Source organism: Ambystoma mexicanum, chromosome 9 (genome assembly GCF_040938575.1).
Source record: "Ambystoma mexicanum isolate Mex_15411 chromosome 9, UKY_AmexF1_1, whole genome shotgun sequence".
Classification (NCBI taxonomy): Eukaryota; Metazoa; Chordata; class Amphibia; order Caudata; family Ambystomatidae; genus Ambystoma; species Ambystoma mexicanum.
Window position 1 is genome coordinate 1272276519 of NC_090931.1, and position 26956 is coordinate 1272303474.

Sequence of the window (26956 nt, forward strand, 5' to 3'; positions counted from 1 at the left end):
AAGTGGATCTAGGTCACCTGGCCTAAACCCTGCCCACCTGATGTATTCCTGGTTTCCACTCTCTTGGCCTTAGCCGTGCCCACCTGGTGCCTTCCTGGTTGCTGCTCTTTTAGCCTAAGCCCTGCCCACCTGGTGCCTTCCTGGTTGCCACTCTTTTTCCATACTTACGGAGTCCTCCAGCCTCTTTTCCTTTGCAGATGGGGAGCAGGTGCAAGTGGATTTAGGTCACCTGGCCTAAGCCCCGCCCACCTGATGCATTCCTGGTTGCTGCTCTTTTGGCATTAGCCCCATCCACCTGGTGCCTTCCTGGTTGCCGCTCTTTAGGCCTAAGCCCCGCCTAACTGATACCTTCCTGGTTGCCGCTCTTTTGGCATTAGCCCCGCCCACCTGGTGCCTTCCTGGTTGATGCTATTTTTCCCTACTTAAGCAGCCCTCCAGCCTCTTTTTCTTTGCAGATGGGGAGCAGGTGCAAGTGGATCTAGGTCACATGGCCTAAGCTCCGCCCACCTTGTGCCTTCCTGGTTGCTGCTCTTTTGGCGTTAGCCCCGCCCACCTGGTGCCTTGCTGGTTGCCGCTCTTTTTCCCCTACTTAAGCAACCCTCCAGCCTCTTTTCCTTTGCAGATGGGGAGCAGGTGCAAGTGTATCTAGGTCACCTAGCATAAGCCCCGCCCACCTGATGCCTTCCTGGTTGCCGTTCTTTTGGCTAATCCCCGCCCACCTGGTGCCTTCCTGGTTGCTGCTCTTTTTCCCTACTTAAGCAGCCCTCCAGCCTCTTTTCCTTTGCAGATGCGGAGCAGGTGCAAGTGTATCTAGGTCACCTTGCATACGCCTCGCCCACCTGATGCCTTCCTGGTTGCCGTTCTTTTAGGTTAAGCCCTGCCCACCTGTTGCCTTCCTGGTTGCTGCTCTTTTTCCCTGATTAAGCAGCCCTACATCCTCTTTTTCTTCACAGATGGGGAGCAGGTGTAAGTGGATTTAGGTCACCTGTTCTAAGCCCCGCCCACCTGATGCCTTCCTGGTTGCCGCTCTTTTGGCCTAAGCCCCGCCCAACTGATGCCTTCCTGGTTGCAGCTATATTTCCCTGCTTAAGTAGCCTTCCAGCCTAGTTTCCTTTGCAGCTAGGGAGCAGGTGCAAGTGTATCTAGGTCACCTGGCCTAAGCCCTGCTCGTTTGGGCTAAGCCCTGTCTCTTTTTCCCTACTTAAGCAGCCCTCCAGCGTCATTGACTTTGCAGATGGGGAGCAGGTGCAAGTGGATCTAGGTCCCCTGGCCTAAGCCCCGCCCACCTAGTGCCTTCCTGGTTGACCGTTCTAAAAGCGCCTAGATGCCTTTGGGGTTTGTGCACTATATAAATGACAAAATAAATAAATTAAAATAAATAAAGCGCACTATTATGCGAGAATCTAATCAGCAACAAACCCACACAAATAAATGTTGAGAATCATCAAGGAAATAAAACCCCCAATTTCTTGCAACTAAAACCTCACAAACCTTATGCGACAACAACATGACCCACCTAAGAGCATAAATAGAAGCAATACAACAGGCTATTGGCGCATCCAGTAGGTCCTCAAACAACACAATAAAAGAAACCAGCAGCCCAACAACCAGCAAAACACTCAATCGATTTTTTATCTATAAACAAGGAAATCTTTGACAAACAGCCAGATCTTCTAGCGACCTATGCCCACTGGACATATACAGAAAGATGCTCACCCACGAAAAACATCAGCTCTCTACTTCCGACCACTCACATATCAATACCTGAGTACAGGAATAATCCTGCAATTATTCAAATCAGTTGTGAGGGGTCAGAAATTTGAGGTGGACCACATTGTAAAGTTATCTCAACAAATGCCATTTTATTAAATTATGAGGTTGGATGAGTGCCCCACTATCCCTACCCTGATGAGGATTTCCCTGCCTAAAATAAACTAAAGCAAACAATCTAACAAAGGATATCAGTCCCTCACACTTGTACATATGACAAATAAACAAGGAAATGTATGGCAGTTGAAAACAATAGTGATTGAATTCACAATGTAACCACAGTCTCTCTTCATAACCTGGATAACTCCCCTTCTCCAGGTTTAAACACGATTCTGCTTCACAGTTCAAGAAAAGGGCACAAGGAAATCCTGATTCGTAACAAAGTTCCAGTACAGCTTGATGCAATTTCAACCGGTCAACAGAAAGTTCTAACACAGAATATATACGGTGCTTCTTCATCCTTAAATAGGTTCTCAGTTCCTCAACAGCAACAATGATTGTCTTTGTCAGGATGATTTGCCTCTTTAACAACTCAAAGACATACAACTTCTTAGTAACAGCTTTGCACAGCTCTTCCTCCAACACCACTAACAACTTAAAGTGTCTCTGTCAGGACCACCTTGCAGCACTCTTTCAACTTCCACCTGGCCTGCTTCAATGCCAGGCCTACAGTCTCCAAATATTTGCCATTCGGCTATACACCCCTGCCCGAACAGCGTTTCACAACAACAAATTCTTTCGTGGTCAAAGTCAAGTGACAAGAGGTTTACAACAGCTTCACAGCATTCAACAAATTTCAGCTTCAATAATTTCAACAACTTCAAGATTCACATTTGTGCTCTTTAATATTCTTCTGCAAATTATGCTATCTTTCTGGATCGCTTTCCCCAGACGTGCAGCCTTTTTGCCACTCCTATTTTCCCACTACACAGGGAACCAAAGATGGATAGGGATAGGGTCTCTTCCGGCCTCTAACATGGTTTTGGCAATGTGTGTGTCTCCCAACTTGTACCATATGCTGGGTACAATATGGGCAACACGTTTCAGAGTTTATAGGCCTTGCATTAGCCCCCTTCATTTGTTGTCAATAATGGCTAGATTGCATTTGTCTGGGTTTCAGTTTCTCTTGGCTGGGGCAATGCTTATTGACATTGGGCCTCATTACGAGTTTGGAGGTAGCCATGCTGTTTTTAGCGGCATGGCTACCCCCAAACTCGGGTCCGGGTCCCACAAAAGGGGACTTACCAGGCCATTCCGACCTTGGAGGGCCCGGTAATTCCCTTTCACGGGACCCAGACCCAGTACATCCCCATTCCCATTTGAGCCCCCATAGGGCTCAATGGGAATGAGGAGGATGCTAATAAAGGGCCCGTTAATGATGGGCCCATTGTTAGCATACTGGTCTGCTAGTGGGTCCCACTCTGCATTACTGGTCTGGCCAGGCGTCCAGAGCGGGACCCGCTACAGACCTCGTAATGTGGCGGCCCAGAATGAACGGTGCCGGTCCATTACCAGCACCGTTCATTCCGCGGCCGCCAGCCTCGTAATGAGGCCCATTAACTCTTAACAAAGTCACCCCCACAGATGGTTGGGTTTTCCACAGATTTACACTTTTAACGTTACAATCATCTGGTTTTGATTTAATTGGTTTATTCTACTTTTCCCTAGTTTGGTATTTAGAATTAACTTGGGAATAACTTTCACTCACATGCGAGTTCTGCTTAGGTTGTATTACAATAGTTCAGTATTCAAAGGTAAGTTGTGAATCACTTTCATTCACACGCCAGTGCTGCTTCTGCTGCTTGGCACTCGTTCTGCTTCTATGCAAGCACTTCTCACTTGCCGAACTCCTGCTTTCATCCTGTGAGCGGGAACAGAGCGTTCCAGGGTCACTTACAACCTGTGAACTCATCAGACCAGATGTGTGCCTTTGTTCCACTCACTGCTCACAGGACTTTCTGCTGATGTGGCTCCTCACGACCTGGCAAACTGCTTCAGTAAGTCTGCCTTTGCCCACACCACTTTCACTTGGAGCTCCTCTTGCTCTTGAGACTCTCTGGTGCATGCCTGACCACTGGAGACAGCTTTGAGGCCCTCAAGTGCACGCCAGTCACCTGAGACAGCCTACTGCACGCTTCCCACTGGGCATCCTCTGCAGAGCAGGTCACAAGGGGGAACCTATGCACTTCCGATTTCTGGGGGTACAGATCATCTGAGGACCGGCAGCTGATATCTGCCAAGCAGTGGGCCTGGTGTCTTCTCTCTCCTCCAGCATCTGCCCGGGCTGCCAGCTCAAGCCACGCTGCTTCTGCTTCTGACTTCCTCTACTCTGCTCGTACAACACCAACGGCTCTATGGCCCACTCCTGAGGGGGCCATTTAAGCATCTCTGTTTCCCTCACATGTGGGCCATCTGCACTAATGAGCAAACCACTCCTACATCATTGTCCTCTTCTTCGCCCCACTACCTAGGGAATTATGAGACTTGAAGTCCCCAATGAAGAAATTAGGTTTTCCTATTTCTGTTGTCTTATTTTTTAAGGCCCAGTTTGTTCCTTATAACATTCTTGAAACAAACATCATAGGAATTAGTCATTAGCCTTGGATGTAAAGGCAAAGGCAATTTTTGTATGCTGGTGTTATTCACACATTTCTTTCACTGCTCCTTTGAGTGCTAGGGAGGTTTTCAGTTTTACAGGTCTCCTGAATTAATTAAGTGTTTTGACTTTTCCCTGGGCCTAGGATCGTATGATTGGGTTCACCCCTATTTGTAGGTGTGTCTTGTGGAACAGCAAGATGGTTATTACAACAAGCCATTACATACTTCGGCATTGTGGAGCCATCCTCACTAGAGGAAGACAAATACTGTGTCATATCCTACAGATTCCTCTCACTTCCCTGGGCCTTTTCTCCTCCCATGTGATAATCCCCAGAACATCACCCCCAAGGTCAGGATCAGAAAGCGTCTGCCTTTCACTGGCCGCCAGTGAGGAGACATTAGACAGTGAATTAGTGAGGTGCCCACAGGATTCATCACACAGCATACATCAAACCCCTCCCAAAAGATGAGAAGGGAAATACAGATGACCCAATTAACTACCAACCCATATCAAACCCACCGTACCCAGCGAAAACCTTGGAGAACCAAGCGTACAAATAACTACTGAACCATGTAGAAAACAACAGAATACTTGACAAATCACAGGTTGGGTTCAGACCCATGAGAGGAACAGAACCAGCACTCCTCCCCATATGGCACAACCTGAAAATAAACACAGATGACAGCACCCAATTGACCCTTATAATATGCAATATATCAGCTGCCTTGCATACGATAGAACACACAACTCTACTGAGAGACTGGAAGAATCACAAACCAAAGGTTAAGAACCTACTTACCACCATTAACAACAAACTCAAAAAATATCACCTGTGGCGCACCACAAGGATAAAGCCTCTCCCCACTTCTCTTCAAAATGTACATGACCAACCTAACAAAGCTCATACAAAGCAATGAACTGACAGCCTACAACTATGCAGACAACAACCAACTCATCTTCAAGATAATATCCGACTATGGCCGTGACAACACCCTCAACAAATGCCTCACCAATAAAAACACCTGGGTGGCAAACAACAACCTCCAACAAAACCCAACCAAAACAGAAATAATGATCTCCTCACAAGATGAAAATCTAACACAGACAGTCCTCACCTGGCCTCCATTCATGGGAACCCAACCAGAGACGTCAGCAGTGATTAAAAAAAAACAGGAATCCTCATGGACAACAGTCTCACTTTGGAACTGCAAGTTAACGCAATAGCAAAAAAATTCTTCTACCTTCTGCAGTTAAAAAGAGGGATCATCCCTTGCATCAATTTCCTGTACAGAACCCTCATGATCATTTCCTTGGTACTTTCAAGAAAAGACTCTGCAAACAGTCCCTACCTAGGAATGCCTGAACGCCTCACCACAGAACTAGAACGCATCCGAAATACAGCAGCAAGGCTACTCCCGAGACAAAATAGAATAGATCACATCGCACCAGCCCTTAGAAGTCCACACTGGCTCCCATTACAGAAACACATCAACTTCCAAGCCCTCTTCATTGCTCATAACTCACTACACAGACAAGGAGCTGAATTCCCCCAAGCATAGGTCACCTGATACCAATCGAGAAGAAACTTAAGATCCAGCAACGACTTCCAAACAGAAATAAAACATTACAAGAAAAGAAAATTCAGAGGAACCTCCTTCTCCTATTTTATAGACAAACTATGAAACCTGATCTCTAAGGAAATAAGAATCACTGAAAACCACCTAGCTTTCAGAAAATGACTTAAAACCTGGCTTTTCAAATCACTCAGTTAAACATAGACCAACCATACAACTACCACCACCAAAAGCAGTCCACCCCAACCTCACACTATGCCTGTCTCGTCAAACCATAAGCTAGGAACAAAGAAAACACTGGAGGAATACAGAAGAAATTATCACTAATACAGCTATCCAATACTCAGAGATCAACCAAAACCCACTAACACCTTCCATCTCTCTACCACGCTCCCACACCTCTCAGAGGGCTAGTGAAACAACCAACATAAAACACGCAAATGACACATTCCTCTCTAACCAAGCCACAAACCCAATACAAACCCAACACCCTACAATGACAAACAACTAAAACACTGGACGCTGCTCTTCCAGGCACAAGCCCAGTTCGCAAAACAAAGCACATCCAGAAAGCTTGCATGCACAGACACCAGTTGCTGCTGGTTCTGCATGCATCAACAGAAGAACACAACATTATTCTATCCCTCTCTCCCTCAGTAACCAACCCATCCCACTTTACCTTACAGTGCCATGTGAGCGCCTGGAGATCATGAAAATGCCAGCCCAGCAGTGCACACACAGTAGAAATCTAATTTAGATCCTAAGAATCTTCAAAACTATAGGCCAGTGGCAGGATTGCCATGGCCGGCAAAGATTCTAGAAAAAATTGTCACGTCCCAGCTGCAAGAACATGTGGACCGCGAAAATCTCCTGGACCCGTTACAATCTGGTTTTCGGGCAGGGTTCGGGACAGAGACCGCGTTGGTGACAGTATGGGATGACCTACTAAAAAAGGCAGATCAGGTGGACATGTCCTTGCTGGTCATGTTGGACCTGTCGGCTGCATTTGATAAGGTAGACCACGGGATCCAGTTCAGACGATTGAGGGATGTAGGAAAAATCTCTGAACAAGCCCTTCAATGGTTTGAGTCTTTTTTGTTACAAAGAGAACAAAGGGTCCGGCTCGGTGAATTCTTGTCAGATTCCATTTTACAAAAATGCGGGGTTCCTCAGGGATCTTCACTCCCACCTTTGCTTTTTAACTTATATGTTAAACTGCTTATGGACATACTGAGGAAACATAACATTAATTTTCATTCGTACGCGGATGATATTCAGGTGTTCCTAAAGGTGCAGAGAGTTGAAGACACATTTGCAATAGTGGAACAGTGCCTATAGGAGGTCCAGAATTGGATGTGTGCTAACCAATTGCTGCTGAATGCTAGCAAAACGAAAGTATCATTATTTGCGTCAAGACATCATCTGAAACAGAACAAACAGATATTGCCACCATGTTTCCTAGGAGCGCAGCTCAACTTTGCAAAGAAAATCAAAAATGTGGGTTGCTTGTGGGAAGAAAATATGGGTTGTGCAGCGCAGATTAGTACAAAGGTACAGTCAGCATTCTACACATTAAGACTACTGAGACACATTTTACCATTTATTGCAAATGAAGATAGAGCAGTGGTTGTAGGGACACTAGTAAATGCGCGCTTGGATTATGGAAATGCACTGTTGTCAGGAATACCAGCATTCCAGCTGTGCAGATTGCAGGTGGCCCAAAATGCTGCGGTCAGGTTAGTGTCTAGGGTATCAAAAAAGGCACCAATTACCAATTTGAGGAAATCTCTACATTGGCTAGCTGTGAAAGAGCAAATTGAGTTCAAAACGCTCTGCCTGGTTTTTAAATGTATAAATAAATGGGCACCTGACTATTTATCTGACAAAATTAAGAGCTACATTCCTAGTCGACAGCTATGCTCAGGGGAAAAGAATTTACTCCAAGTTCTGCAGTCAAAATATGTGAGCAAAGGAGACCACAGATTTGGGGTCTACAGACCCAGACTATGGAATAAGCTACCGGGACATATTAGAGAGGCCAAGACTCTTATGACATTTAGTAAGGCTCTAAAAACCCATTTGGTCTGTTGATACTTCCCATGAGAGATACTGACAGAGGCAATCTACCTACTATTCTGGAGAAAGACAGCTCAATATCTACAGTTCCACCTGCGCCCAAATACAAGTTAGTTCGTCTGGTGCGCGATACAAATGACTCAAATCAATCAATCAAATCAATAAATCAAATTAACAAAACATACAAAGTGTACATTTTTAAGACGTCTAACCAGACCAAACTACCCTACTGACCATTCTTCCTATGCCTAGAATCATCCCAGTCCACATCAGATAGGCTGTGAGAACCATGCATTAGAATACAGATTTACCTTCCATGGTCTCATTTTATGGCTGTAGCATTTGTTCTCTCAGTACCAAAGGGAATGGCCTAGTGATAAATCATTGCCCATAAGTGTATCATTGTATCATTATTGACATTTACCTCTGCTACTGCCACATACCTAGCCCCTAGAACAGGGACTGTCAGCATCTACCTGGATGTCCTCATACAGGGATTGATTAGTGGCACACTAACATGCTTTGCTGCTCGGAGCAGAGACTGAGCTTGTGCTGCACTGCAGTGTTCTCCACTGCACTGTTACCACAAGCATGAGCTGACAGTCTCCCCCACCAAAAGAATCAACCCTTTCTGCATGCAGGGTCAGACTGGGACAAGAAATAGGCCCGGTCACCCAAAAAAAGTGACCCACCCCTCGCCTTAAAAAAGTGGGCCCCACCTCTCCTCACAACCCTTGACCTCTGATGACATCACCGGAAGTGATGTAATTTGACCCCACACCAAAGTGACATCCCGGGAAGCGATGAAACACGACCTTTCACCCCTTGACAAAAAAGGAAGTGGCATCAAATAGCGCAGGCCGAAAGGCAGAGGGGCCAATCCAACCCTGTCTGCACGTTACAAAGCAGTTTGTGATATACTTGTACTCTGACATACCCAAAGCTGAATGGGGCAGAGGGAGATAGCATATATTAATATATTTTAATACATTTCTGGTTTATCAAACAAGCTAGTTTTTATATCTTTTCTTGTGGGCAGCTTTTATCATATCTACATGTTGCCTTCACATGCTAAATAATATTAATTAGCAAGGATGAGCTGCTTAAGCAGTGTTTTCATATATTCCTTTTGACATTGATCTTGAATGTTTATTTATGCAAGACATACTAGCAATGTACAAGTAAATCAAATAATCAATTTCAAATGTCTATCTCCTAAAGAAATAACCAACATTTTATCAAAACTGAATCTACCAATTGTCCTGACGACCCATCTCATAATATATTCATCAAAGAAAATATTGATAGTCCACTTCCAGTTATTGTTCGTATAGTAAATAATTATTTCAGACAATTCCTTGTACCATCCTCCTTGAAATGAGCCGCCTGGGTTAATCCTCTTTTAAAGAAAGCCTAATTTTATCCACATATGGCCACAGATTTTCATTGTATTATGAATCTTCATTGTTTGCTAAAGCTCCTGGACAAGATGGCTTCTCTTCAGTTGCTAGATCTGATTGAATCCACTAAAGATTTGGTGGATTGGGAGTTTGTAAGAGGATTCAATTCAGCACTACAGCCAAGTCAACGCCTAGTCTAGAATACTGAATGAAAACCCTTATTGATATATCTTTATGTCCAGTTCATGCGTTCTGGATGACTACCCCTATATAACACCCCTCTCTTGGAATCCTCCTGACCCCCAGTATCTCCCACATCTTTGTCATTACTTCACTGGTGAAGTGGCTACCTCTGTCTGACTCAATCCTTTGAGGTAGACCAAAACGGGAAAAGATGTGGTTAATCATCAGGGCAGCTGCAGTTTCTGCCTTGCAATTTGGGGCTGGGAGACATTCCACCCACTTGGTAAACAAGCATGTCACAGTCAACATGTACTTATTCCCCCTAGACGAGCGAATCACAGGGCCTACAAAGTCGATTTGTAAATCTGACCATGGCAGGGTCATCCCCCTCTTTTGGAGAGGCGCTCGGTGTGTGAGGGATGATGGCTGAAATTGTGCACACACAAGACACCCCTTCAAGTATTGGTCGAGGTCCTGCCCCATGTGTGGCCAGTATGCAACCTCTCTTAAGATTTCCAGTGTTGTGTGAAACCCCCTATGACCGGCGGTGGCCGCATCATGGGCGTGACTTAACATCAGGCTTCGGAATGAGGTAGGAACCACCCACTGATCGTGGCCAGCTTTGGATTTCCTTACCAGCAAACCGTCTTGGATTCGGAACATTTTTGGACATTTCATCAACACTCTTAGGTCCTCTTTCCCAGTGTAATCGGTATCCGTCACGGGAAAGTTCTCAGGGTCCTCAAGGTGCTGGTAAAATTTACCAATAATTGGATCCCCCTTCTGAGCGGTAATCAAATCAGCATCAGGGGTCTCCTTACTCCATTGTGCAATTGAAAGGTCGTTGTGAGCATTTGTCTGGGACCTAGTGATAGCAGTGACCTGGATTTCCCCCAACAGGGACTTAATCTCAATTAGATCCCCTTGGATGGCCCCGGTTTTGGCCAGCTGATCAGCTAAGTCATTTCCAGTTTTGTCTGGTCCCTCTACTTTGGAATGACCCTTGATCTTTTTCCAATAGATGGTCATCTCATTCGAGGTGACCAGATCATCAATGTTTTGGATCAACTTCCCATGTTTCAAGGGTTTGTTGTTAGCACATAACATGCCTCTGGTTTTCCAATTAACCAGGTGCTCCACGAACCCGTTCCGTACATAATCCGAATCTGTGATTATGACCAGTTCGTGGAGTTGATGCTGGACAGCAGTGAGGATGGCCTGATGCACAGCCATCAATTCTGCCACCTGACTACTTCGGGGACCAATTTTGTATCCAGCGGAGGGTTCTGGGAACTCATTCACCCATGCATTCCCTACGCCGGCCACCAGTTCTTTCTCCCTGTTGTTGTCAACATGGTAAGAGCATCCATCCACATAGACAGTGGGCATTCCCTCACACTTGTCCTCTTCAAAGACTTTGTGTGGGGAATTAAGGTATGCCTCCGTGTTGTCCTTTATTTTTAGACTCTCGTCCTCGAGACAGTTTTCTCTGGCACAATCATGCAAGTCAGTCAGACCTTGCGCGAGGGGACTCTTCTTGTTTTGGCCATATCTGACTTCCACAGGAAAGCCTTGCATTGACAGAATCCAGGAAGTAATTCGGGAATTACTCACATTTCCGGCCCGGATTCTGTCACTTTGGAGATATTGCAGAGGCTGGTGTGGAGTCTCCACTATGATGTGCTCCCCCTGGATAAACGGGCGGTAATTCTTCAATGCCCACACCGTCGCCAGGAGTGCCTTCTCACAATCGTTGAATTTCTCCTCCACAGAGGATAAAGTTTTGCTCGCATATGAGATTACTTTATTGACCTTGTCATGCTTTTGGTATAATACTGCCGTCAAGCACGTATTAGAGAACCCCGTCTCCAGGAAGAACTCCTTGTTTCTGACAGGGTAAGCTAGGCAAGGCGCTTGTGAGAGGCTTCTTTTGAGTTGTTTTACTGCCTCGGCTTGTTCTGGACCCCATTCCCACTTGACCCCCCCTTCAGGAGATGAATCAGGGGTCTGGTGATCTCTGCGTAGCCCTCAATGAACTTTCTGCTGTAATTAGTCAGTCCAAGGAGGCTCCTTAGTTCCCGCAGAGTTGTGGGGTCTTTCAGTTTCTGAAGTGCTTCCACTTTCTTTTCCTGGGGACAGAGACCCTGAGGAGTAATCTCATGCCCCAAGAAATTAACACGGGTTCTACACCACTGTGCTTTCTGAAAGGAAAGTTTTGCTCCGGCGGCTCTCAACTGGGTCAGAACATAACGGATCTCCGCTATGTGTTCCTCCACAGATGAACTTTTGATGAGGACATCATCTACATAAGCCAGGTTACCCCTTGCACCCAGGTCGGGCATGGCCTTATGTAGGAAAATATTGAACTCATTACCGGAGTTAAGGTATCCGAAGGGCGTCCAGGTCCATGTATACTGTTGGCCCCCAAAGGTAAAAGCCAGTTTGTATTGGTCCTCCCTACTGACAGGCACAGTCCAGTATCCATTGGTCAGGTCTATTGCAGTGAATACCTGTGACCCCTGAATCTGGGCCAGCCCTTGGTCAATGTAGGGCAGAGGCCATCGGGAAGTATGGACCCGTTTGTTGAGCTCCCTGAGGTCAGCGCAGAGTCTCCACTGGCCGTTTGGCTTCAATATTCCCAGCACCGGATTATTGAAGGTGCTGTGGACTGGACGGATTATTCCCCGGGACTCAAGGTTCTTAATTATTTCAGTAAGGGACTCCATTGATGCGAGAGGCAAGCGATATTGCTTCACAAACACAGGAGTCATGCCAGGGTCCGTGGGGATTGTTGTTGTGTGGATGTCAGTGCGACCACAGTCATATGAGTCTACCGCAAAGAGATCTTGGAAACCCAAGAAAACTTGTTTCAACTTTTGCTTTTGTTCCAGAGTCACACAGGCATCAGCTAGGTTGACTCTCTCTTCCACCATCTGCCTGAAGCCTGGAAAGACTTCTGGTTTGGCTATTTCAGCGGCCTCCTCCCGCTGGGTGGAGAATTCCCTGGTCAGAGTGCTGATTTGGACTGGAGGCTTCAGGTGGGAAAGGCAGCCCTCATGGACCTGGAAAATCACCTCATCCCTCCTGAAGTCACAAGTCACATCTTCCTTACCATAGGGGCAGGAAGTGTACACCAGGAAGTTCCCCCCATGCCGGGTAAAAATCCTGTCTGGTGTTGTGTTGTCATCACTGTCAAAGCAGTCCTTGGGGATTGGCCCTAACAGTTCATTTCCAAGATCAATGGAGAAATGTCGGTCATCAACCGCCATTCCAATAATGGTGCCTGCGGCTAGAGTAATACTCTTTAAGTCGCTGTTATCCACCTCTATTGGAATGGTGTCATGTTCTATGTTGACTAATGGTGTTGGGTTTACCCCTAACCCTTGCTGTTGGAGAGAAGCATTTAGATGTATGTAAGCATCAGGGTTTTTCAAATGTTGTCCTCTTTTAACTTTCACTTCCAGGGAGAATTGTCGGGTCCTTTCTGGGATGGTGACTTCCTCTTTAATCTGAATTTCAACTGCATAAGGTAGCAATTGAGCTGACCTAAATGCTTTTTCTGGATCATCAAAGCCCATGGGATTATCCGCTAATCGGGACCAAGCTTTGAAGTTTATTAGGTCCAAACTAATGGCAAAGCGATTGAGAATGTCACTGCCTAAGTAAAAGGCGGCAGGGACGTCTCGCACGACCCAACAATTATGGACAATGCTCTTGTTGCCAATGGAGATTTTGAGCATACACCTGCTTGGCAGGAGATGTTTGGAATTAGGTGCTTCCAGGTCCATTTCCCATTTGTCTATCAGTTTGAAGGTGGGAATGGCTGGATCTTTTGGGAGTTGGCGGAACATGGCTTCGCTGATGAAGCTCTTACTGTTGTTCACACACACTCGAGCGAGAACAGAGTCCTTCCCATCATTTAACTGGACAGGGATGAACAACTGCTCTCCAATTTGCTGAATATCAGCAAGGCTCTGAGCTGATTTCACATCTTTCTGGACTATAGGAGTGGGAGTTTCTGATTGTGGATTAGTAAAGAATTTCAGAGTGTTTCCTTCCAGCGTGGAATACCACCTTAAACTGGAAGGAAGGTTGATTTTCAGAAACAGAGAGGACCCCCCATCACCAGTCTGTTGTCCTACTTCTATTACTGTCACGTCTGGAATTTGGTTGTTCTGGAAGTGAAATTGTACTTGGTCAGATTTTTGTTCAACCATGTGGCATGTGCCATTTAAACTAACATGGTTGACACTCTGTTTTAATTTTATTGGTCGGCCAGTCTGGGTCCAGAGGACCTTGTTTACACAATCTATTAGGGGTGACAACCTTCTCAGGAGGTCATTCCCCAGTAAACAAGGGGTGCCCTCTGGAGTCACAACTATGACCGGGTGTTTCAACTTGTGTCGCCCAATTTTAATGTCCAAGTCTGCCGTCCCCTCGACGGGAATTTCCTTTCCGTCAAAGTTCTGCAGTTGTCCAGGAAGGGAGGTGAGAGGAATTTGGTAATTCTCTCCCCTTCCTGCATTCAGTTCGTCAAAGGCCCTTCTGGACAGAAGGGTAGCTTGAGATCCCGTGTCCACCAGCGCTGAAATTGTACCCTGCCCCTGTACTTGTACCGGGGCATAGTATCTTCCCTCCTTCTCCTCAAGGGGGCACAGATAATGCACATTTTTGGACAACTGGTTGGCTAACTTTCTGGTTTTGGACATGGCGAGAGAAGAGATTTGGGCAGAATTCTGTGGAGAGCCTTGGGAATCTGAAAGAAAAATTTGGCAACTGGAGATCAGAGCCATTGTGGGTTCCCCTGGCTCTGGTTCTGGGCCGCCCCCCCCCTTTTTGGAGGCAGTCACCAGGATGGGTTTGAACCAGGGGAGTTTCTTGCTGTTGGTTCTGGGATGAGATGGTGGGCGGCAGTAGCTCAGTCTCCACATCTCCCCAGTCTGGATTTGCATCCCTAGGGACCCATTTTTCTTTGGGAGGAGTTCCCCCCCCCCTCTCTGAAGGAGAAGATCCTTTTCCCAGGATCCTCTGAGGATCCCTCTCCCTCAAATTGGAAGATCTGTACCTCCTCCTCAAACTGAGTCTGTTTGGGTCTTTTGTTTCTCCTACCCCCCCTCTGCTCCTTAGGAGGCAGACTTTCAGGGGCAAGAGATTTTGTTTCCGGTTCCTGGGTTTCCAGGGGCTGTTTACAAGTGAGGAAGGAAGCTTCCTCCAAGGCTTTACACCCCCCTTCCCTTTGTGCCTCCTCCCTGGGAACCGGTGAGTTATCGGGGTGCTGCCCCCGTCATTGTTCTGGAGCACCAGGTCCAGAGTTGGGTGCGTTCTGCGCCGGCACGCCCATCTGAGGGTTCTGCTGAGCCCTCAGTATGTGACCCAGATCCCGCGCCATGTTTTGAACCTGGCGCTCTAACTGGGAAACCCGCTCAGGCTGATACGGGGCCCTGTTTTCTCCCCTGGGCTGATCCCGGGAAGGGTAGCTGTCCCTCCTCTGGTAATGCCCCGGGTTGGGAAGATTTGGGTACCCCTCCACCCTTGGCCTCCCCTCTCCCGGATTCAGTGGTCTGGGCTCAGGGAATTGGGGAAAGAAGGATGGATGGTTTTGGGGCTGAAAGTCGGGTGGATATCTGGGGAAAAAGTTCTGCCCAGGGTTTGGTAAATTTCTGCCCTCCTGTGGGAAGTTTGGAGGGAAGTTCCCTGGGTTAGGTGCTTGGCTGGATCCCCCCCCTTGGGCTGGAGGAGTCCACACATAACCCAGGATGGGTCGATTTCCCTTGTAACGGGGACTTACATAATCAGGAGAGCGAGGGACCCCATTTGTGGGGCTGCCTCCTTGGCTCCCTGTCTGTGACTGACCCGAGGACCTCCTGGGCCTAGCATTATTAGGTGCAGGTAGGTTTTTAGGCCCCCCCATCTCCCAATCCAAAACGGGGGTGACCTTTACCTCTGCCACCTTGGCAGCAGCAGGGGTGCTGCTGGCTTTGGGGTTTTTCTGGGCATTACTTTTGCTATCTATCGGTTTCTGCACCTCATAGATCCGGGTAGCCTGTTCAATGACCCAGTCTAAAGATCTTTTCTCGTGAAAATCCCTCACGAGCTGGGTCATGATATATTTGGGCAAGGCATGGAAAAACGTATTAATAAATTCTCTGCTATCCGTGCGCACCCTTCTTGTGGTCTGTGCAAAAGCACGCTTTAACTCCTGCACAAATTCTTGTGGGGCCTGATCCTCCCCACATTGCAAATTGTAGGCTGCCTTGCGAGCCTCTTGAGGATTTCTGTGAACAGAAAAATGTTTCAAGATGGCCGTCTTATAGGTGGACCATCTTAAATGATTTTGGTCCTCCAGCCCCGCAAAGAAACTGGAGTATTCCGGGGAGAAGGTCCACTTTACATATTGAATACAGCTTTGGCTGTCCTTCAAATGGAAAGTCTCCATCATTTGTTCCAACAACTCTAAGTGCTCCCAAACAGAATACTTAGCGTTCTTATGGTAAGGCGTGATGACGCTCCTGATCGCCTTAATCTGCTTTAAGGGGTCCTTAAACAAGGCCCTTTTTTGCCTTATTGGCCTTTTTGGTTCGGGTAACCCTTGTCCATTCGTCCTCGGACTCAGAGGCACTGCTCCCAGAGGTTCCCGTCTGTTCTTCCAGGTTTTCCCGGATTCTGCGAGCCTGGGAATGGCTGGCAGACTGTGGGGACCTGGTCTCCTGTGTCCTGCGCAGTTCAGAGGAGTCTTCAGATTCCTCCTTGCTGCCAGGATTTGATGGGTACCCCCTCCACTGACCTAACTGGGCAGAGGTTTTCAGGATGCCCTTAATGGGCCTACTCTCCTGGGGTTCCCCATTGAACTGTACTGTACTTGGGTGCCCATACCCGGATGCCCACCCCTCCATTCCTGAGTGGTACTGGCCTATGAGCCCCATACTCTTAGCTGGATAGTAATCTGCCATCCCTGTGGCCCTGTGCTCATGTGCGCCAGGGGACATGGGGGTGGTAGAGTCCAGGGACTGGGGGAGATGAAGGCCCCTGGTGTTAGGGCTCCTGCGGTTATGGTCAGGAATCTCTCTTTCCCGGCGGACCTCATCTCTATCCGCCCCTGCTCCCTGTTGCAATGCAAGAGCCTGCATTTGTGCTTTCAGTTCCTCTGTTAAGGCCTTACTCGACTCTATCAGTTTCTCCTGCATCGCTACCTGTTGCTGGAGCCTCTCATTGTGTTGACAGAGGGCCTCATTTTCCCTCTGTGCTTCCTGGTTGGTCCTGGAGAACTGGGCCAGTCTTTGCTGCAGGAGGTTTACCTCCTGAGTCCCATCCCTACCGGCCTGCTCCTTTCTTGCCAGAGCATCTTCCACCCTTCTGGTGTGCTCTACCAAGTTCTGGTTTTCTTTTTGGAGGTCACCCAGCCCCTGGAGGGCCAGGTGATTTTCTTCAATTTCCTTTTTTAAGTGGCAGACTTCCTGGCCTAAAGTGTCTCTTTCCTGACTGAGAGCCTGCATCTGTGCTGCCAGGTCGTCCCTCTGCCTTTGAAGGGCACCAGCTTTCCGGCGCTCTTCATCAAACTCATCCTGGGTATCCAGGTCTTTCAGAATCAGTTTATTGCTTTCTGCCTTTTCCCTATCTAGGTGGCCTTGCAGGGTGACTACCTGCTCAGCACATACCCTGTTGAAGTCCAGTTGTTGCTCCAGCTTTTTCTGGCTTTGCAGTAGGGAGTCCAAACCTTCTTGGTGTTCCTTCTGCAAGGCCCGAAATCTGGTATCCTGTTCTGACTTTTCCTTTTGCAGCACATCCATATCCTCCTTTATTTTAGTGACGTACTGTCTGGTCTCATTTTCTGACTCCTGGCTTCTGTGCAGCCTTTGCTCAGAAGAGTCCAGATCAGATTGGGCCTTCTCTAACGCCATCTGTTGCCTTTTTGCCAGATCATGGCCTTCAACACATTTATTCTGTATGGCTCCCATATATAAATATAAATATGCCGCTATCCTAACAATCTTGTCGTGTTCATCTTTGGCCTTAGGAGCCATATATAGTTCACTCAGGGCCACATGTAATGGACCCTGATCTCTCCATAAGTCTGACCCTGTTTCAGTGGCCTGTCGCGTGATGGCCTGCAACCAGGCCTCCTGGCCCTGCTCAGCCCATTCACCTCTCACAAATAACTTATGTAAGAAGTGCTCTCTGGCTATTTTCATGTCTACTAAGGTCGTCATTCTAGAGATTGGTCTCTGTCCTGACTTACAGAAGTTTGTATTTTATTTTTGCAGAACAGAACTTTTCTTGGAGTGTCCCTTTTGAGGAATGCTTTACAGCGTAACACAGCGTGGTGATCCGACCGGATATGTGTATCTGGTCAGCTGGCACGCTGTATTAATCTGCACAAATGGTAGATCTAACCCAAACGTCCGGCACGAGCCCCCAATTTGTAAGAGGATTCAATTCAACACTACAGCTAAGTCAATGCCTAGTCTGGGATACTGAATGGAAACCCTTATTAATATATCTTTATGTCCAGTTCATGCGTTCTGGATGACTACCCCTATATAACACCCCTCTCTTGGAATCCCCCTGACCCCACTGAGCCAAGAAGTAGTTCTGTTTTGCAAGTTAAAAGGTTTAATAGATAATTTAAACAATATATATATATATATATATCACGCTTTATAATAAATTAATAATTGAATAGCACACTTAATCTGATATGATAAAGATTAACAACAGAGAATCTGGCACTAGCACACTTCTTTATAATCACTAAGGAGTTGACATGAAATGGATAAGATAGCAACAATACTTTTATGGTTTCAAATGGATGCAATGTGGAATGAAATGCAGTACAGAAAATAACTTGATATGATTTCAACAAAACAATGTAATCACTTTTCTCTGGCAATTCACCCCCCCTTTTATGCAATGCAAGGAAATGGAAGGAAGCACACAGTTCTCAGAAATGCAATTCAAATGTAATTCAGTTCACCCAGCAACTTAGACTACAGAAGTTGAAAACACAGGCAAAATGCTTTTAAATGTGCTGGAAATGAAGAAAAAAATATGCTAAAATGCTTTTAATTCCCTTTAGAGGTTCAGGGTGAGTGAAATCAAGTTAATATTAGCTCAGGCTCACTTTAGCAGTGATGCAGGGATAGTTTTTATGAGGCAAACGATTTTTTTTCAGAGGAAAGCAAAAGCAGCTATCTTTTTGCAAGTGGAGAAATTTTCAAATCGCGGCAAAATTCGCGGATGCGTCTGGCGCGATTACAGAGGAACTACAAGGACTTTCACTATCGTTTTGGGGTCCTAGGAAAGCCTAGGATCTCAGCTTCCAGATGAAAGTTACTGCAAGTCTCTAGCACAAACGGTCACGGAGATATGAGCGATTAAATAAAGGTCGTTTTTCAGATTTGAAATTTTAAAGTTCAAAAAGACAAGTGCAGCTTGCAACTAGAAAATGACAGGTGACAGCTATGCAAATGACAGGTGACAGTTAGGAGACAGTTCTACTTAGATTAAGCTAGATTGAATTATATTATTTTAACTAGGAGATTGGTTCTGCACAGTCTTCTAGGTACTCACACTATATTCTTGAGTGAAATGGGCCTCGCCATGGATCTGGTCAGGTTTTAGACGGGACTCTGGTCTCTGCACTTCACAGTGATCTGGGTCTGCTCTCTCTCTGGATTCTGAAGATTGAGGGAATTAAAGTCTGGATCTTTCTGCACAGCTTTCTCTGGAGATTGATGGAGGTAAAGTATGGATTTTCCCGGCAGAGCTTCCAGCTGCAAATGGATTTGAAAGTCCCTATCTGTCCTGTCTCTCTGCTTTTATGTGTTTAGAATGTGGGTGTGTTCTAGCATCACTGACCCTACCTCTCTCTCAGCTTCTAATTGGTCAAACTTCCATTTCTCACTTGATTGGGGGAGCTAAGTTGTGTCAGAGTGATGTCATTTTACAGCCTGCAGAAAGTCCACTCCTCCTGTCAACTTACACACAAATCTAGATTTGAACCAAATACATATTTGCACAGGTAAACATTGGTTTAAAATTACATGCACACATCACATATCACAGGAGATATACCCTGTCCAAACTTTGCTCTTCCTGGGGGCTTGCATTCAGAAATGGCACATATTTCACTTTTTAACTGATTTTGCAATTCCGGACATTGACCCAAATTTACACACATGTGCGCAAGGAGTATGGACATTAGTTGATGAAGTGTCAGATTTTTCAAATGCACACATTTTGAGTAATATCCTCTTTTCCGCTAAAACCCCCCTGAACATGCCACCGGTTCTAAAAACCTCTTAAAATGTGGGCAGAAAAATCACAAGAATTATGGTGTCATTTATACAATTTTCACATGTCCGCTCTATGAGTTATTCATCTTTTTCTAAAACCATATTCTGGCTATAGAGGTGTGTCTTTTCATGTCACATGGTACAGAAACCAGTCTTTCCAGTTTCTGGCAAGCTCAGAGACCCTGCCCCTCCCAGCTTCTGCCAAGAGGAAGCTCCATTTACGACTCCCGCCAATAAAACATTTGCCTGAGTCAGGACAGGGCTTTGTTCAATTTCCTGCAGAGCCCAGGTAATTCAATCAGGGAAGTGTCATATCCCTTTTGGTGTGAGCAGCAAAAGGGCAGCTAGGCCTGGGAACACAGCTGTGACTCAAGTTTCACTCCTGATGGGGATAGTTGCCAGGCAGAATTCAGTTCCTTAAGCCAAGTTTCAGATAAAATGTCACTTTTTGTTCCCCAGTTTAAGTCAATACAATTTTTTACATATGCAGCTAGAATGCTGATTCTAAGTTCAAAACTATGACATTTAAACAATTGCAACCTATGTGACACTCAAAGTAGGTCACTCATTTCTCTTAAACCTTGAGATTTTTAATGTCTTTCAGTCCAAATTTACTTAAACTGCTGAAATCCCCAGCTCAGCCAGTCTTGTTATAAACCTTCAAGTCACTTCAGAATATAACTTTACATTGGATCCACCTCTCAGTAAGTCTTTCTTTGGCCTGTTTTGGGTTCATTTATTCAGTTTTCTACAAAAAAAAGTAAAATCTGGTGTTGTTTTAAAACGCCGGCTTTTGGATAGTGGTGAGTACTGGTACTGCACCCCTTTTTGGGATTTAAGAAAATGAATTCTCCACAGTTATGGGTTTGCTTTTGGCAATCAGCATTGCCATTCCCAATGGTTTCAGACTACTGTGTGGGTAGTCCAATGGTGGTTTTAGGCAGTGTCCTTCTGTGCCCATAACATCGGCAAAAATGAGTGGCAGCCTATTCTTCATGCATTTCCCTGTGCATTTTCTGGGAAGCTCTGGCCATCATGATGTTTTCCATGTCAGTACTGCACAGTTTTGAGGTATGGCTCGGATGCATGGGTAAATACATCCCACAAGTTCTGGTTTTGACCAACTAGAGGAACAGAGACCGTCCTGCTTGATTTCAAGGAAAACTTGCTCAGTATCCTGGATAGAGGCTCTATAGGGATTCTAATGTCAGTGGCTCTTTCAACAGCCTTTTATACGATTGATCATAGCCTTCTGATTTGTTGGGCCAAGGATAGTCTTAATCTATCCCCCAAGCCTTAGCTGGCTCCCCTCCTTTTTATCAGGCAGAGCAACTAAAGTTAAAATTGAGTCCATTTAGTGAGCAGAGACTCAAGTTGAGTATGGTGTGCTTCAGGGATCGTGTCTGTCAACATTGTTGTTTAATACCTTGGGTTTAGTAACATGCAGAAAGGGTTGATTCCTTTGGTGAGGGAGACTGTCCCTTTACTGAGCGGTTGTTTTGGCTAGCCAACAACAATGGTTCCAAATATATATGGATGACATTCAAATTGTCTTCAAACTATCTAGTGGAGTGGCACGGGATTGTATTCTTGTAAACCATGTGTTGAAACTATTCAATCTTGGATGTTTAACAACCAGCTCTTGCTGAATCAGGCTACAACCACATTATTATTCATTTCCAGTGCTAAGGCCTTCAGTTTGATGTCAAGTCCCTATCAGAATTTCTCAATTGGGGATAATAAATTGCAATTGCAATGAGCTGTGAAAATTGCTAGATTTTTGTTTGACTCCTTACGTGCCAAGAGGACTGGGGATAAAGCTATAGACTCATCCTCTCACTATTACTTTGTGTTACTTAGGCAGATTAGACCTTTTCTCTCCCAAATCAATTGTATTACCATTGATTGGGCTATCATAGGAAGCACAGTGCAATATTTTTCTTAGAGTCTCCATCATTTATTCACAAATGTATCCAGGTGATGCTGAACGTATTGTTACAAATGGACCTTGCCACACCCACATCACTCCTGTCTTAAGGAAACTTCACTGGCTCCTGGTGACTGCAACAGTTAGGTTCAAAAACCTACATTTGGTCTTCAGGGCATGGGCCAGTTCACATTTTACAAAGATCCAAATATGAATGATGAGGTCCCAGCCATTCTTTTTGCTCAGAGAACAGACATCTGATCATTCCTTCCATGGCCAAGCAGGCACAGCCAGGGGAATTACTTCTAGTCTTTTGGCCTCTAAGATGTAGAATGAGCTTCCTGAAGAGGTGCAGCCAATCAAGGATTTACTGACATTCCACAATACAATGCAAACATTGCTCTTCTAATCCTTAGCTTCTGCCTGTTTTCTTTTAATTTCCATGTGGCCAGCGCTCAGTTGACTTGGGGCTGTAGTGCTTTATAACTCCCAATCAATCAATCAATCAATCAATCAATCTAATACTAATAAGTCCATCAGACCATAGGTTTATGTTCTATGTGAGTACTCCAATTCTCATTTCCTCTCAAAGGTTCTGGATAATATAAATCATGAAATACTTAGGTATTCCCATATCCCAGGCCCTCCTTGGCTGCCCCTTCTCCCCTCCTCCTACGTCCCTCCTGCCACACCTGATGAGGTTTCCAGACAGTCCGGACAATGAAAGTCTCATCAAAACAGGTGTCTCCCTGCCCCTCCAGACTCATTAAGGACAACATGGACTCTCTCGCTCCAGCCTCTGATGTTTTCTTCAACCACTCCTTTGACACTGGAGTTTTCCACTCTCCTCTCAAGCACTGCTTTGTACACCCCTGCTCAAAAAGCCTTCTGCCGACCCCTCCATCCCGGGAAACTATCGCCTGATTTCTATCTCTCCTTTACTGGGCAAACTACTTGAGAAATTGGCTATCTCCCAGTCAAACATCCACAAGGAATAGTTGGTTGTCTCCATGACCATCATCTGGCTTCAGAGCAGCCAGAGGCACGGAACCTGCTCTCCTGAACACCTGTGAAGATTTGCTCTCTAACCTTCACTCTAACTCTCCCTCTGTCATCATCCTCTGCGACCTTTCTTCTGCTTTTGACACAGTTAACCACAACATCCTGATCACCCGTCTCTGAGATACCCTGGGCATCACGGATCAGGCTCTGGCATGGCTATCCTCTTTCCTCTTGGACCGACCTTCCCATGTTGAACTTGGGTCCCTCCTCTCCTCCATCACACTCTCAACATGTGGTGTTCCCCAGGGATCTATCCTCTCACCCTTTTTTTTCAATGTCTATCCTGCCCCCTTAGCCCACCTGATCGCTACCCTTTCCCCTAACTTTCAGTGTTATGCGGATGACACACAGCTCTCTTTCAGGCTACTCTCGGCCTCCTCCTCGCTCATCCCCGACAGTCTTTCCACTTTTCAGGCATGGTGCGCCTCTAATGATCTCTCCCTAATGACAGTGAGAAGGAGATCCTTCTCATTGGGACCCCCTGCTCCCGCCTTTCCCCTTTCACTCTGGCCGGCCTCCCTTGGCCCTTTGGCCTCACCCTCTTGTGAGGCAAAAAACCTTGGGGTCATCTCCGACTCCATTCTCCCAAAGTCCAATTTCCAACTACACCTCCTCAGTGGTATTCTACCTTTTCTCACCTTACCCCAGGAGCTCACTGTCTCCAGAGCCCTGGTTTTCTCTAGGCTTGACTATTGCAACAACCTCTTTCTCAGGTTACCTAACTCTACCCTCCACCGTCTGAAACTCATCCAAAACAGGACTGCAAGACTTATCCTTGGCCTCTAGCCCAGGGACCGTCTCCACAGGGAAATCCCTCCACTGGCCCCCAGCGGCTGCAAGGATCTTGTCCAAGACCCTCTGCATTGTCAACCAGGCTTTCTGGGTCCAGGACCCGTACTATCTACATTGTCCTCTTCCTAAGTACCTTCCTTCTGGAGCCCTCCGCTCATCTACTTCCAATTCTTTGAGGGTGAGTCGCTTCTTCAAGCAGAGACTGGGTGGTAGATCTCTTGCCTCTGCAGGTGCCTCCCTTTGGAATGGCCTCCCTGCCACTCTCTGCTTTAAGCCAGACCTCCTTAAGTTCCAGAAGCTCCTCAATACCTTCTTTTAATCCTCTTCTCTCTGCCTCTCCCCTGCTAAACTTTCCGCTCCACCTTTTCTCTCTGCACTTCCTCTGCTATCCTTCCCTTCTGCCTGCTCAATTACATTGACTGGATGCCTGTTGCTCCTCTGAGTCATATAGGACACCAGCCCCCTGTCTAGACCCTAGCACTTGCTTTCGGGCCCTTCTGCACTGCCACCTGGCCTTCATTGCACTTCTGGGCCTTGTTCCCCTTGGAGGCCCTGCCTTCCTTGCACTTAACCCAGGGCACAGTTGCAATGGGTGCAATTCTTCCCCTTACTCTGCCCTGCACTTCTTGTCTGCGAACTTGCACAAACAAAATGATACCTAGTAAGATTGTTTGTCTTGTTCTCCCCTGTTTTCCCCTCCCTGCCTGGTTGCCCCATAAAACACTTGTGTATAGGCACATTATAAATAAGGCTTCTGGTTTTATGGTATTTATTTTTCTGTCATTTCTGTCTGTATTTATAGATATTTATTTTTGGGACTTTTTTTCTGTATTTATCCACATTTATTTTTTGTCATATAAAAAGATAATTATCAATCACTTTTAATCTGCATTTATTCGAATTAAAATATGCATTTATTAAAGCACACATGTAACCATATAGGAAAGAAATGTTTGCTCAATATTTTCCATATGAACAAATGGTTGACTGCTGCTGCCATAAAATATAAGCTGCCAGCAATTTGAAGAAATGTAATGCTATTTTTATGCAACTTGTACACTCTGCATGCTGCCAATCTCAATGTGATTGGCCTACCATGTACGAGTGACATCATAGTGAACCAGACAGAAAGACCTGTTTTTCATTTTTTTTCAATTTGTAGAAATAAATACAGAGAGAAAGCAGATTGATTTCCGTCTGTATTTATGTGTAAAAATCCGTCAAAACGGAAAACTGGAAGGCTTAATTATAAATAACCTATCAATCAATCAATCAATTAACCAATCAATCCATCACAGGGTAGCATGGATAGTAAGTTCATACCTTCGAAGGTAAGTAACCCATCACAGGATAGCACCAGTCCTTGCTTGCAGGGATGCATATACAAGGGGTTCATACCAGTTCCCCCATTCTCGGTCACTGACTACCACCTTCTGCCTGCCTTCGTGGGATGAATGTCATGTCAGTGCTTGCACACTCGGAGGAATCGTAAGTGCCACCCATCTATTTTCAAGAAACAAGCAGAACCCTGCATTTCCCTGTATATATTTGTGTTTATTTTTTTTCCTGAATTAGCAGTGTGAATTCACTGTGCACCAACATAAAACATGCAAGTGCCCATACAGAAGAGGCCACTGTAATATCTGAAGCTATCCCTGTAGGATAGACCAGTGCACTATTTTCAGGTGCTCACTTAAGTCTTGGAAACATTTTCCGTTAGTGCACCCAACAAATTCCTTTGCATCCCTAGATTCAGCCTTACATACCAAAGTATATTCATACAATGTCAGGAAAACATGAATGTGTAATGGCTCAGCCATCCATGTCCATTTACCACTATTTTATGCTTGCAATGTCATTATAGGCCTAGCCTCAGCTTCACATGTGTAGTCACATGAACACAGACTAGTCCAATGATGTTCTCATATAGACTTTCTTTGTCTACATATGTTTCAGTCGATTCTTGGCTCTCAACTATGGCCAGAAACTGAGTCGACCTTCTTCAGGAGAAACATCAGGGGTGATAATATCTTCACTCCTGTCTTTTATGTATCGATGAAAGGTGTCTTCATCCCTTCTAAGGATTCACACTCCCTACAAAAGATTAAAAACATTCACTGGTATTCAGCCTAATTGCTTAAATGTCATTGACACTTCAAATCAATTGTTTTTAAACAACCCTCACTGGTTGTACACTGACCATACTCACCTCCACTATCCCAATGGTGGAGATGTAGCAGGTCCAATGGAAATTGTTTCCAAATGTTCGAGATCACTGGGCACCTCAGTTTACTCAAAATCACTCCCGACCACTAGGAGCAAAACCACCTGCAGTGTTACCTACCAGGGAACAGTGTCCAAAGTTACCTACTAATGGCCAGCATATCAGCCACTTATAATGCATATCTTCACATGACTTACTTCTCACTGGTATTAACCATTCCTACTGCGGCCACATTCTCTAATACTATGTGTCCATCCACATCTACATAGCGGCACCATTCTGTTGTTCATCTGTAATCAACCTCACAGTAGAGGTGCAGTTTTAGTTTCATATACTACTACTATGTCACCTTATCAGTTTAGATCCAATCTTACTTACATGAATAGAGGCTTCTGAATGTAGACCCCGTATTGATGATTCCCATCTAATGCCACTTTATACAGACACAGCTGTCACTTTCCGTGTATCTGCAAAATTCAGAACACCCCTGTGACTATAAGACTATAATAATTTTGCCTGCTACATGGTTATGTTGTTAGCTTCCAGATTTTACTTACGGATTACTATGAGTTTCTGCTTCCCATTCTACGGGTCCTGGACCCTCAACTTCGTTTCCATTTCTGATTTCACAAGTGCACCCAAACATGTCTTCCCGTGGCACGTTATGTAAACGCCTGCTGAATCTCATCTTATCCACACACGCCACAGATAAACACAGGGCACATATCACCCTCTCTCTACTTACGCCTTGTATTTTGTGTCATGTGTCTTTCTCGCATCCGCTCTGTCTCAAATGCTGTGTGCTCTGATAACCAACACTTCCTGTTTATCGCTATCGTTTGTCATCACTGTTTCCGCGACAACCTATAGTCATAGAAAGGGGAATAGCCCATTCCTATGCCTGTTGATGTATCGCCACAGTTGTATGAAACATATTAGAGTCTTGTTCTAGTCTTGCGCTCCTGCAACACATTCAGTATATTTAAATGTAGTTCTTGCCTGGCGTTCCTGTAACACTATTTTATCTGTCCAGATTCCTCAGACATGCAGCATGCAT

The 26956-nt window shown here is 45.6% G+C and overlaps 1 long non-coding RNA gene across 1 annotated transcript in view; it reads right to left on the reverse strand.

The window, feature by feature from the left end:
- The window catches only part of LOC138489046 (uncharacterized), a 68138-nt gene extending 41431 nt beyond the window's left edge, over positions 1 to 26707 (reverse strand). The window contains exon 1 of the long non-coding RNA XR_011274747.1: positions 26645 to 26707. This is a non-coding gene — a long non-coding RNA (uncharacterized lncRNA). The remainder of the gene's footprint in view (positions 1 to 26644) is intronic.
- Between the last annotated feature and the right edge of the window lie 249 nt (positions 26708 to 26956).